At 43.4% G+C, this 12,762-nt stretch overlaps 1 pseudogene across 1 annotated transcript; it reads right to left on the bottom strand.

The window, feature by feature from the left end:
• Positions 1-9,560: 9,560 nt before the first annotated feature.
• On the bottom strand, positions 9,561-10,174 carry LOC307175971 (isopentenyl-diphosphate Delta-isomerase 1-like; annotated as a pseudogene). The gene has a single exon. The product of its transcript is annotated as an isopentenyl-diphosphate Delta-isomerase 1-like (transcript).
• Between the last annotated feature and the right edge of the window lie 2,588 nt (positions 10,175-12,762).

Raw genomic sequence — 12,762 nt, forward strand, 5'->3', positions numbered from 1 at the left:
CCTCCGGGGCTCGCTCCCGGCGCGCGTTTCGAGTCTCGCGCTGCAGCTGCGGGAACTGTAGGCTGTTTATTCCGAGTGGGGAAAAGGAGGGAAGGTGGGAAGGAGGCCCCGGCCGGCTGAGAAGAGGGCAGGGGGGCAGGGAAGCGGCACCCGTAGGCCCGGCGCGGGGAGAAGCCCCAGGTTCTCGGCCTCATTTCCGTAGGGGGTTCTACCCGAAGTAAAATTTTCGCGGCTCTCCAAGCCCACGTTTCTCCGGCGTCTCCATCCCCTCCTTTCTCCGGAGAGCTGGGGGAGGGCCGGGGAGGAGGGCTCAGGCCGCGGCAACCCCACAGCTTGCCCGCCCAGGACTCGCGGTGCCCGCAGCCCCTCGGGAGCCTGGGCCACCCCTCCCGAATGCCGGAACCGGAGTTGCGTGGAGCTCGGAGGAGAGACCTTGAGAGGTCATGAAGTTAGTCATTTAGGTCGGCAGCTGAAGAACTGTTTTGCTCAGCTCTTTCACCCATTCACACTAGACCATGTAGTGAGCTGGGAGAGAATTACAGAAACAAAAACCGAGAGTGACACTTAAAGATGATGAAGTACCCTGATCGAAATGTTATGAGAACACAATGAGAATTCATCCAGTTTTGAAAGAAGCTCAGGGAAAGATTTCACAAATCCTGTCTATAACAGCGTCCAGTAATAAACCACTCTTGCTTTTCAGCAATTCATCTGACAAATGTTATTGAGCTCCAGTCCTTTTTTTCCAGGGATGTAAGGGGGCGGGCGGGGCGGGGGGGGATAGTTAAGCAATGAGAGTACAACACGGGTGAACTCCAAGAACTAAAAAATTAAAAGGTGGTAGACAGATGAGGACAGCAGAACACACAGGCCGGCCCAGGCTAAGGAGCTGAACTTGCTAAGAGCACTGGAGCAATGGGTGGTGGGGTTTTAAAGTATAGGACTGGCATGTTTCCATTTGTGTTGTAGAACACAAATGTGGGAAACGAATTGGAGTGTGACAAAATGAGAGTTCTGGAAACCAGTCAGGAGGAAGCTTGTTGGGGCAGGCAGGCAAAGGAGAGGAGAGATCTGTACCAGCCACCCTAGAGTTTCAGAGGATGGACTCTGGAGCCCCAAGTCTTGGCTGGAATTCTGGCTGCTAGTTATATAATCTCAGGCAAGTTTGTTTATTAATTCTCTGTGCCTCAGTTTCTCACGTGTAAAAGGCAGATAATAACAGGGTTGTTTTGAGCATAAATGCCTTGGTAAACATAAAGACCTTGTAATAGTTCCTAGAACACATTTTGGCTCAAATATTAGCTATTGCCACCACCACTTTGGAATGGGAAGTATCACTGGATGCTAACTTCGTGCCTTGGGTAACTGGGTACCGCCACTTACTGAGGTTGGAGGTGAAGCAGGGTGTGAAGGAGAGGGGGATGAAAAATTAAATTTTACAAAGTAATCCTTCATAGGTAACTTAACTCCTCCTGTGCCTTCTAATCACATTCTGATCTCTCTTATGTGACGATGAAAAACAACTGATGGCAAACCAGGTTTTATTTTAAGGCAGTTTTCATACACACACAACAGCAGGTCTGCTGTTTAAACAGATATTTTTACGCTATTTCTCTGATCATCTGCATTTTAAAGAAGGACCCTAAATGAGTCTTCTCACACTCTGAAGCCTGAAGCTGTATCCCAGCCTCAGATCTACCACTTATTAGCTGTGTGACTACAAACAAAGCACTTTATTATTTTCAGTGAGGGTCTTTATTGGATATTTATGAGGGAGATTTTTATAATCTTTGGCTTACTTGATCCTCCCAACAATCTGGTAACTTGTTCAAGGACAACATTGACCAGGTGATAGAATCAGGAATCCGGCCCCTCTCAGAGCCTCGGTTTCTCCCTCTGTGATGTTAGGATAACACATCCATCACAAGGTTGTTAAATTTCCTCGAATTGTGTATTCCAATTTAAAATGACATGATTGTATGTGTCATTGTTTGCTTAAAGAAAAAGAAAAAAACATTTTGACAAGGTCACTAAAGTCATGAAAATAAATCATAAGGGAAATAAACATAGCCACATTTTAGGGACTAATTTGGTCATTTCCAGTCCCATGGCCCATTTATCAAATACTGAGTTATTTCTGTGTTAACTTGTGTGCTTCAAAGGACACTATCAAGAAAGCAAAAGACAGCCTTCAGAATGGGAGAAAATATTTGCACATCATATACCTAATAAGGGACTTGTAGCCACAATATATAAAGAAATCTTACAATTTGCTAATAAAAAGACAACCCAATTCAAAAATGGGCAAAGAATCCAAAGAAGATAAAAAAGCCAATAAGCACATGAAAAGATGCTCAACATCTTTAGTCATTAGGGAAACACAAATCAAAACCACAATGAGATACCATTTCACACCCACTGGGGTGGCTATAATCAACAAGACAGATAATAACAAGTGTTGACAAGGTAGTGGAGAAATTGGAATCTGTGTATAGCTTGTAGGAATGTAAAATGGTGCAGCTACTATGGAAATAGTATGGCAGTTCTTCAAAAAAATTAAACAGCATAACCATATGATCTAGCAATTCCACTTCTGAGTGAGTATATAGCCAAAAGAATTGAAAGCAGGGTCTTGAAGAAATACTTGTACAACCATATTCATAGACGCATTATTCACAATAGTCAAGAGGTGGAAGCAACCCAGGTGTCCATCAATGGTGAATGGATAAACAAAATGTGATATATACATACAATGGGATATTATTCCTCAGCCTTAAATAGGAAGGAAATTCTAACATATGCACAATATGGATTAACTTTGAAGACATCATGCTAAGTAAAATAAGCCAGTCACAAAAAGACAGATATTGTATGATTCCACTTACATAAGGTACCTAGAATAGTCACATTCATAGAGACAGAAAGGAGAACGGTGGTTGCCAGGGATTGGGAGAGGGGGAAATGGGCAGTTACCGTTTAGTGGGTATGGAGTTTATTTTGGAAAGATAAAGTTCTGAGATGGATGTGGTAATGTTTGCATAGCAGTGTGAATGTACATAATGCTACTGAACTGTACATTTAAAAATAGTTTAAATGGCTAATTTTACATTATGTATACTTTACCACTATAAAAAAAATACAGTCCTGGCAGTCCAGTGGTTAGGACTCTGCGCTTTCACTGCCGAGGGCCCGGGTTCGATCCCTGGTGGGGGAACTAAGGTCACACAAGCCTCGCCCGCAGTGCAGCCAAAAAAAAAAAGTACACATTGCACAAACAGGACGCACAATGGGATCTCATTTACAAGTATATATGCATAGACTAAAATACAGAACGAAAGATATACAGTGGTGGCTGTCTCTGGGTGGTAGGATTATGGGTGATTTTTTTTTCTTTATATCTATAGTTATTATTTTTCTACAGTAAGATTTTTGTTACTTTCATAATAAAAGTGGTTGTTGAAAAAATTGGTATATAATATAATAATAATAATGGAATATTATTCAGCCGTAAAAAGAAATGAAGTACTAATACATGCTACGACTAGATGAACCTTGAAAACATTATGCTAAGTGAAAGAAGCCAGACACAAAAGACAACATATTGTATGATTCCATTTATATAAAATGTCCTGAACAGGCAAATCCATAGAGACAGGAAGTACAATAGGTTAATTGCTGCCTAGGGCTGGAGCTGGGAGGTGGGGGAGGTGGGGGGAGAATTGGGAGTAACTGTTAAATGATACAGTGTTTCTTTTTGGAGTGAGGAAAGTGTTCTAAAATTGATTGCAGTGATGGCTGCACACCTCTGTGCATGTACTACAACCCACTGAATTTTAAAACGGATGAATTTTATGCTATGTGAATTATATCTCAATAAAGCTGTTACATGAAAAATCTTACTTTTAGACTTTTTGGGTTTTGTCTCAATCTAAAATCTTTGGTAGTCACTTTTTGTAGAATCCTGTTCTTAGTCACTTAATGAAGATGCAAAATCAACCACACTCTGCTGGGCAATTTTATTTTTATTTATTTATTTATATTTTTTTAATGAATTTATCTTTTTTTTTTTTTTTTTTTTTTCTGGTACGCGGGCCTCTCACTGTTGTGGCCTCTCCCGTTGCGGAGCACAGGCTCCGGACGCGCAGGCTCAGCGGCCATGGCTCACGGGCCCAGCCGCCCCGCGGCATGTGGGATCTTCCCAGGCTGTCGCACGAACCCACGTCCCCTGCATTGGCAGGCACACTCTCAGCCACTGAGCCACCAGGGAAGCCCTGAATTTATCTTTTTTTTTAAACATCTTTATTGGAGTATAATTGCTTTACAATGGTGTGTTAGTTTCTGCTTTATAACAAAGTGAATCCGCTATACATATACATATATCCCCATATCTCTTCCCTCTTGCATCTCCCTCCCTCCCTCCCTATCCCACCCCTCTAGGTGGTCACAAAGCACCGAGCTGACCTCCCTGTGCTATGCAGCTGCTTCCCACTAGCTATCTATTTTACGTTTGGTAGTGTATATATGTCCATACCACTCTCTCACTTGGTCCCAGCTTACCCTTCCCCCTGCCCGTGTCCTCAAGTTCATTCTCTAGTATGTCTGCATCTTTATTACCATCTTGTGCTGGGCAATTTTAAATGATAGCTGCAAACAAAAGACTGATATCAAACTGCTTTCCTTCCCACTTTGTCTTTTCTGCCAAACATTCTACTTACTATTCTGCAAACTATGCTGGAAAGAAACTGCTTTTCCTGTTGGACCCAAGTGGCTACAGGAAGGTGCAGACTGAATTCCTGACAGATCCTGTTTTTTAGAATGAACCTTAGGGGGGTCATCAAACACCAGTTTCTCCTCAGACCCAGATGAAAGTGTCATTTGGTTAAAAAACAACAACAGCAACAACAGAGGGGGGGGATTATTAAGCCTGTTTCCAGGACTGTAGTGCGAATTAAATGAGATCACTTATGTAAAACACCTGGCCCACATCCCAGCACATAAACACCAGCTCCCTGCCACTCTTTCCTACATCTTGTTTCCCTAAATTGTACCAAGAAGGAACTAAGTGTTGTTAGTTGTATTTCTGAGAAACTGCTTCTAAAGACATTATGCTCAGCAAAGTTTAGTGGTGTATTCCAGGTTATTTAAGGAGGCCTCTGTTTTTCAGTCTGCAAAATGGAGCCAAGCCTAAGGAAAACCATCACTTCCTTGAAGGAATAAGAGCAACCTCTTTCACCAGGTACCTTTAGTAACAAACTATGAAAACGTTGTAATAGATCAAACCATGGGAGGGAAAGTAGAAAGACATATTGCCCACACAAATGAACACACTCCATCATTGTCCAGAATTTTCTAAATGAATTGGGGGACATCAGCTAAGGAGCACATGAGACCAGACTACCCAAGAAGGAGTGCCTTGTCATCAAAGCTCCCCAGCCAGAAAGATGGCTTCATGCAGTGGATTTATGGATTCCAACCCGGAAAGACTGCCCCTTCAGGACATGTATGTGTCCATGGCATGTAAGAAAACATTGAATTGGATAATCACTGATTTTGCTTTCTCTTCTTAACCCCCAGATTCTAAGCAATTCAACAGGGTGAAATTATCCATCAGTTGATCAGCAAATATTTATTAAGCACCTACTGTGTGGCATAAATTAGGCAACATTCAATGTGACATAGTGCCTACCCTTACAGATTGTACAGTCTAATGGAAAACACAGATTCTTTAGGAGATTACAGTAGCATGATGAGTGCTACCTTGAGGTTGAGGACAGGATGCTATAAGAGAATAGAGTAGGGAGGGGCGGGGAGCAGGAAAGTTTCCTCAGGGAAATGGTCTCTAAACTGAGACCTGAAGAATGAGTAGAAGTTAGGGAAAGGAAGTGGAAGAAGAAAGTAGTATTATTATTCGCAGAGGGTCATGTGCAAAGGCCCAGAGGTGAGAATGTAAATGACTTTTATTCCAGGAACTTTAAGTAGCTCAGGATGGCTGGAGAGTAAGATATGGCAAGAGGAAAAACCTGAGAAATAAACTGGGGTCACACAAGAGTCAGGGGGAGCTTTGAGAAACTTTTCCTGAAGTGGGTTTTGCGAGCTATGGAGGTAGGTGCCTCACAGATGTCCAGGCCGTCGGTTGACGGCCCCAGCTGCTGCACCCTAAGATGTGCTCAGCATTTGTGCTGATGCCATGCTCTCCCCAGGCTGCTGCTCCTAGCCAGTGACTGAGCATGGCAGAGCTGCTAGCGCCAGGCCATTTGTCCTCGACATGGGCCTCCCATAATGTACAATCTTGGCTCTGGGGCTCCTGCATGGCATGGTCTGGATTGGCTGCGTGCTTACGTACAGAGCTGCCTGCAGCATGTGACCCTCGGCAACACTGTTGAACACAATAAAGGATGTTCTGTGACCATTGGTCTGTGTTTGGGGTGCGGGATATACCAGCTTGTCAGCATTAATAGTTGTTTCTTTGGTGGAGCCTCAGGGATTTCAATGATTGGGGCTGGTAGTGGAGCTAGAATATGCCTACACCGTCAGCTCACTCCAACAGATTCCCACAATGAGTCAATTTTGGACTCCTTGGTACACAAGCCAATGGTGGTTTGAGACCTGGAGACAAAGCGCATCCTGTGCGATCCAGCAGTGGGAGGACAAAGAAGCCTGTGCCTGAGATCTCCAGCCCCCTTCCTTGCATAACTTCTCCTGCTGTTACTCTACTGTATCCTTTGCCTGTAAAACAAACAAACAGAAACACTGTTCTGTGCTAAGAGTGGAGCGTAATGTAAACTGTGGACTTCAGGTGATAACAATGTGTCCATGTGGGTTCATCAGCTGTAACAAATGTACCACTCTGGTGGGGGACGCTGAAAACGGGAAGCCGTGCTGTGGGACGCGTGTATACAAGAAACCTCCTTCCCTTCCATTCAATTTTGCTACTAAAATTGTTCTTTAAAAAAAAGTCTAAAAACACACAAACAAAAAATGCAGGTAGGGCTTCCCTGGTGGCGCAGTGGTTCAGAGTCTGCCTGCCGATGCAAGGGACGCGGGTTCGTGCCCCGGTCCGGGAGGATCCCACATGCCGCGGAGCAGCTGGGCCCGTGAACCATGGCCGCTGAGCCTGCGCGTCCGGAGCCTGTGCTCCGCAACGGGAGAGGCCACAACAGTGAGAGGTCCGCGTACTGCAAAAAACAAAAAAAAACGCGGGTATATAAGAAACCTTCTTCCCTTCCATTCAATTTTGCTACTAAAATTGTTCTAAAAAAAAAGTCTAAAAACACACAAACAAAAAACTATGAGTATAAACCGTTGGAGTCCTGTGAGTCCTTTCAGCAATCAAACATGTAAGGTGTTTAAAGCATAATTAGCACAGCCTCCCCACTGGCCTGATATCCTCAGAGCTGCACTGCAATTGGAAGCTCCTCCTATGAGATGCTCCTTCCCTTCCCTTCCCTTCCCTTCTCTTCCCTTCCTTTCCCTTCTCTTTTATAAGTGTCAGACCTGCAATCTGGTCTGAGGCTCTCCCCACAACCTCATGATCCCTCTCTGCTATATCTTTCAGAAGTGTTTCCCCAAATAAATCTTCTGCATATCTGATTCTATCCTGACATCTGCTTCTCAGAGAACCTGAACTGGAACAGTAGGTATTAGGAAATGGTCTGGAAAAGCAGGTGGTACAATGGATTTTGAACTGGATAACTCATCACCTGGCTGGCAGGGACTATCCCAACCCAAGTGGAATGTGGAGCGTAATGCCTGCCACATGGTGACTGAAGATTCCACCTGTGGTGTCCTGGGAAATATCCCAGGGCAGGGGAACACACCTTTGCTGGTGCCATGACTCAGGCATTGAAAGAAAAGGGGAAAATAGTGCTTATGAGGACAGTGGAGTTGGCTGGTTATTACTAAATTGCACTGACGTCCTATATAGGGATAATGAAAAAAAAAAGAGTTATCAAACACCTAAACACTCAGTGGAGAGCCAGAGGGCCTCTTTGGTAGCTTGTAAGGAGGCCTTTGTCACCTCCTTGAAGCGTGAACACAGCTAAGGGGTAAGAGCAGGACTTAATAGCTTGAGCTTCAGAGACATTTAATCTCTCTGCCAAGGCAGGTTTGTTATGCTAAGGTTAGAGTCCTAGTTGAGAAAACCTGAGGTCCTTTGACAGTGACACATGGAAAGGAGACTTTTAGGGGGATGCCCCTGAGGATCTGGCTCTGCAGACTCTCCAGAACCTGCAGAGTTGCAGAGGTGTCCAGCCCTCCTTTAAGAGCTAGCACTCCTCCCATGCAGGAAGACACTGCAGAATCTTCTCTCTGACAAAACAATAAGTTTCTGACTCAGGAGTGATGGGAATGATGCATGGCCTATTGAAAATAACAGAGGCCAGATGGCAGTGCTTAATCATGGGAAAGCAGGGGGCTGCATTTACCATAAAAATTGGCAAGGTTGGGGCTTCCCTGGTGGCGCAGTTGTTGAGAGTCCACCTGCCGATGCAGGGGACACGGGTTCGTGCCCTGGCCCGGGAAGATCCCACATGTCGCGGAGCGGCTGGGCCCATGAGCCATGGCCGCTGAGCCTGCACATCCGGAGCCTGTGCTCCACAACGGGAGAGGCCACAACAGTGAGAGGCCTACGTACCGCCAAAAAAAAAAAAAAATTGTCAAGGTTGAAGGGACAGCCAAGGGGAGTTGACCCACAGGGACATGTGGAAATGGAAATAGTTAATAGGACATGGTGTCTCTAGGGGCAAAATAGATGGGTAGCCAGCAAAGCAGGTACTTAATATCTACAATCAAGACAAGACTGGAGGAGTAGGAATGGGAGGGCAGTCACCCTAATGAAAGGCCTTGATGCCTTGCTCATTTCCCAGACCTGAGTCAAATTTCAGATCTGGAACTCATTGATTGGAGAGCTGGCCAGGTCCCTAGGAGGGAGCGCCCTGGAGCAGTGTGGCAAGTGTACACTGGAATGATTCCTAGTTGTTCCTCAAAGGGACCTATATATTCAGGTGACTGTACACTGAGGAAAGGGGGATACCCAGATGTTTCAAGGACTATCGAACACATATCTGAGTTTGATAGTCATAGGCCTGAAGTCATCATCAACCTCCTTTAAAGTTGGGTATATGGGGTAGAGACAGGAAGTCATAAACGGAGTCCTGGCTTCCAGTAAGTCCAGTGGGTCTGTGGACTCACTTGGTGATCATTTCCTCAGTCCCTGAGAGTAGAAGTTGGCAGTTAGAGGATCCCCCTCATTGGGTCCTTGGCCTGTGGGATAAGAAGAGCTACTGTAGTGGGGAAGGTTAAAAGGGTAAGTGGAGCCTCTGAAACTACCCTCTGTTTCTCCCCACAGGATATGAAATCAAAACCAGAATCACATCCTGGGGGAGAGGATGGTGAAGATTGTGTCACCATCAAAGATCTGAAAGATCTAAAGGATGTCAAGTCTCAGATTTTATTCTTTTTAATCTAAGTTTAATAGAGACCAGTTTTTCAGTACTTGTAAAACCATTCAGCCACACTTTCATGTCCATGTCAGTTCAACGAACTGATTCAAAAAAATTACCTCAACATGTAAGGAGAAAAGTCTGTGCGATCATTTTAAACCACGAAGTTATCCTGATTACACCATTGGCTCCTTTTCTCAAGAGTCCTCTAGTTCTTCCTTGGACACGTAACAATAGCTCTTAATCCCACAGGGATAGGAATCCAAAGCTACATTCTTCCTCCCAAACAAAATGTACCCAATTTCACCCCAAATATCATCAGATTGAGCCTTGTAGTGAATTTGCGTTAAAAAATTAACGTCTTCTGGGGAAACCTGTGCCATGGGAATTGCTAATTCAGCTTTTAAAGACCTCTGTGCTGCCCTTAGTCCAATTGCATCATTTTCTTCAAGTTCTCCTTTATGACTTAATGGATAACTACAAGTGTTGATAAAACAACCTGGAAAGGAAATTTTAGCATCTGACCTCTGCTGTAGCAGTAGCTTATTTTCTGTTTTGAATACGATGACACTTAAGGCTCAGTGCAATAGTCTTTTCTCAATGTTTTCTTTCAAGTGAGAATTCATTTTAGTTCTAGGTCCAATTTTGTTGTAATTTTCATGGATAAGAATATACATCGCTGCCAGAAATGAAAACTGTTGCTCATCAAAATTGTCAATATTTATTTCAGGCATTGTTAGCACATGTCTGTTCTGTCCTGAATATCCTTGCTCCTCCAGGACATGCAGGTCACGGTTGATTGGCTCAAAGGTAACTCCTACCCAAGATTTTCTTTCTCACACTTTGCCACAGGTGATTGGTTCAAGGATGGGAAACTGAATCAGTGATTCTCCCCTGTACGGATTGCCGAATGGGATCCATAAGAGTGGACTTAGTCACTTTCCAAATGGTTACACAGTAGAGCACAAATTTGTCCTTTTCTCTGTCTATGTTTTCTGTCTTGTGGCTAGAAAAAGCCCGTCCACAGAGAAAAGAAAGTGGTGGACTCACAGGAGGCTCAGAGAGAAGAGAGGGATTGAACACCAGCCGTGTTCCCAGGCCTCTTTCCATTTCTTTGCTTCTGAGGCCTGGCTGCACTCCCGCCCTGGGGTTTCTCTCAACCCAATGCCTCACTATCCTGTATTTCTATACTGTAGTTAAACTAAACTGCATATGAGCGAAGGATGAGAGGCAAAGAAGGAAAATGAGAACAGCTTAATTTATTTGATGGGTGAATGTTGACCTTTATTTTTATGTCTGTGAATAATTTGCATCACAACCAATTTTTAGATTTTTTTTAAAAAATTGAAGCATAACATACATTTACTAAAATGTACATCTTAAATTTATAACATCTTGACAATTTTTTTCTTTTTAAATCAACTTTATTGAAGTAAAGTTTATATATAATAACATGTACCCATTTTAAGTGTATAGTTTGAATTTTGACACCTGTGTATACATCAGTAAAGTTAAGATACACAACATTTTCTTTTTTTTTTTTTTTTCAGCTGTGCTGCTCACATGCAGGATCTTAATCCCCTGACCAGGGATTGAACCCATGCCCCCTGCAGTAGAAGCGCGGAGCTCTAACCACTGGACCGCCAGGGAATTCCCAAGATACACAATATTTTCATCATTAAAAAGTTCCCTCTGGGCTCTCCTGGTGGCGCAGTGGTTGACAGTCCGCCTGCCGATGCAGGGGACATGGGTTCGTGCTCCAGTGTGGGAGGATCCCACATGCCGCGGAGCGGCTGGGCCCGTGAGCCATGGCCACTACGCCTGCAGCGGGAGAGGCCACAACAGTGAGAGGCCTCCCCCAGGAGTTCCCTCATATTCCTTTGCAGTCAATCCCACCCCCTTCCAATGCGAGGCAACCACTGATCTGCTTTCTGTCACTATATAGTTGTTTTACCTGTTCTAGAATTTTATAGAAAAGATATGTATGTATATAATAGATATATAAATATAAATATATGAATACTTTTGGGAGCCCAGATTAGTTAGCTCAGCAATAATGTTTCTGAAATTCATCCATGTTGTTCCATGCCCTGGTAATTTGCTCCTTTTTATTGCTGGGTAGTATTCCATTGTATGGATATACCACAGTTAGCTTATCTATTTGCACATAGATGCACATTTGGATTGTTTCCAGTTTTGGAGTATTATGAATAAAGCTGCCATAAACATGTGTTTTCAAGTCTTTTTTGTGGTCACGTGTTTTCATTTCTCTTGGGTAAATACCTAGGAGTAGAGTGTCTGATAGGTGTGCATTTAACTTCATAAGAACCTGCCAAATAATTTTCCAAAGTGATTATGCCATTTGATGTTCCTACCAGCAATGTATGAGGGTTCCAATTGCTCTGTATCCTTGTCAGCACTTGGTATTGTCATTTTTTTCTAGCTAATTTTGTTGTTTTTTTTTTTTTAACAAAGGTATAGTTGATTTACAGTATTGTGTTAGTTTTAGCAGTACAGCACAGTGACTCAGTATTTTTGCAGATTATATTCCATTATAGTTTACCGTATTTTATTTTTTAAATTTATTTATTTTTATTTATTCTATTTTTGGCCGCATGCGGGCTTTCTCTAGTTGTGGCGAGCAGGGGATACTCTTCATTGCAGTGCATGGCTTTCTCATTGCAGTGGCTTCTCCTGTTGTGGAGCATGGGCTCTAGGCATATGGGCTTCAGTAGTTGTGGCTCATGGGCTAAGTAGTTGTGGCTCATGGGCTCTAGGGCACAGTCTCAGTAGTTGCAGCGCATGGGCTTAGTTGCTCTGTGACCAGAGCAACTCTCGGATCAGGGCTCGAACCCGTGTCCCCTGCATTGGTAGGCGGATTCTTAACCATTGCACCACCAGGGAAGCTCTACGGTATTTTCTTAATTTCATTTTAGAGTCAGTGCTTTATCAAAAATAAAAGGATTAGATGAGGTTGACTATGGAATGAGGATTCCGTATGTGTTTCTGTACATAAAATACCAACATTATATTTATTGCATGGTACATATTCATATTTATATATAAACATTCACACCAAATACAGTGCAGGCAAAAGAGATAGAATGGTTAGTTCTACCTGGTGATCTAAACTACGGAAATGCTTCACACTAGTGAGGTTGCCTGAACTGAGTTGAGATAGAAAAGGTCACATGAGCATCTACTTGGATGAGATTTACCCTGGAAGGTGAGGGTATTGTCATGTTTTTGATTTGTTGTTGTTGCCATTCTGCTTCTTTTGGGGTCAAAGAACATACTCTATATTGTTTCATGTGAGACTTGT

The sequence above is a fragment of the Stenella coeruleoalba genome, assembly GCF_951394435.1.
Source record: "Stenella coeruleoalba genome assembly, chromosome: 1".
NCBI classification, from domain to species: Eukaryota; Metazoa; Chordata; class Mammalia; order Artiodactyla; family Delphinidae; genus Stenella; species Stenella coeruleoalba.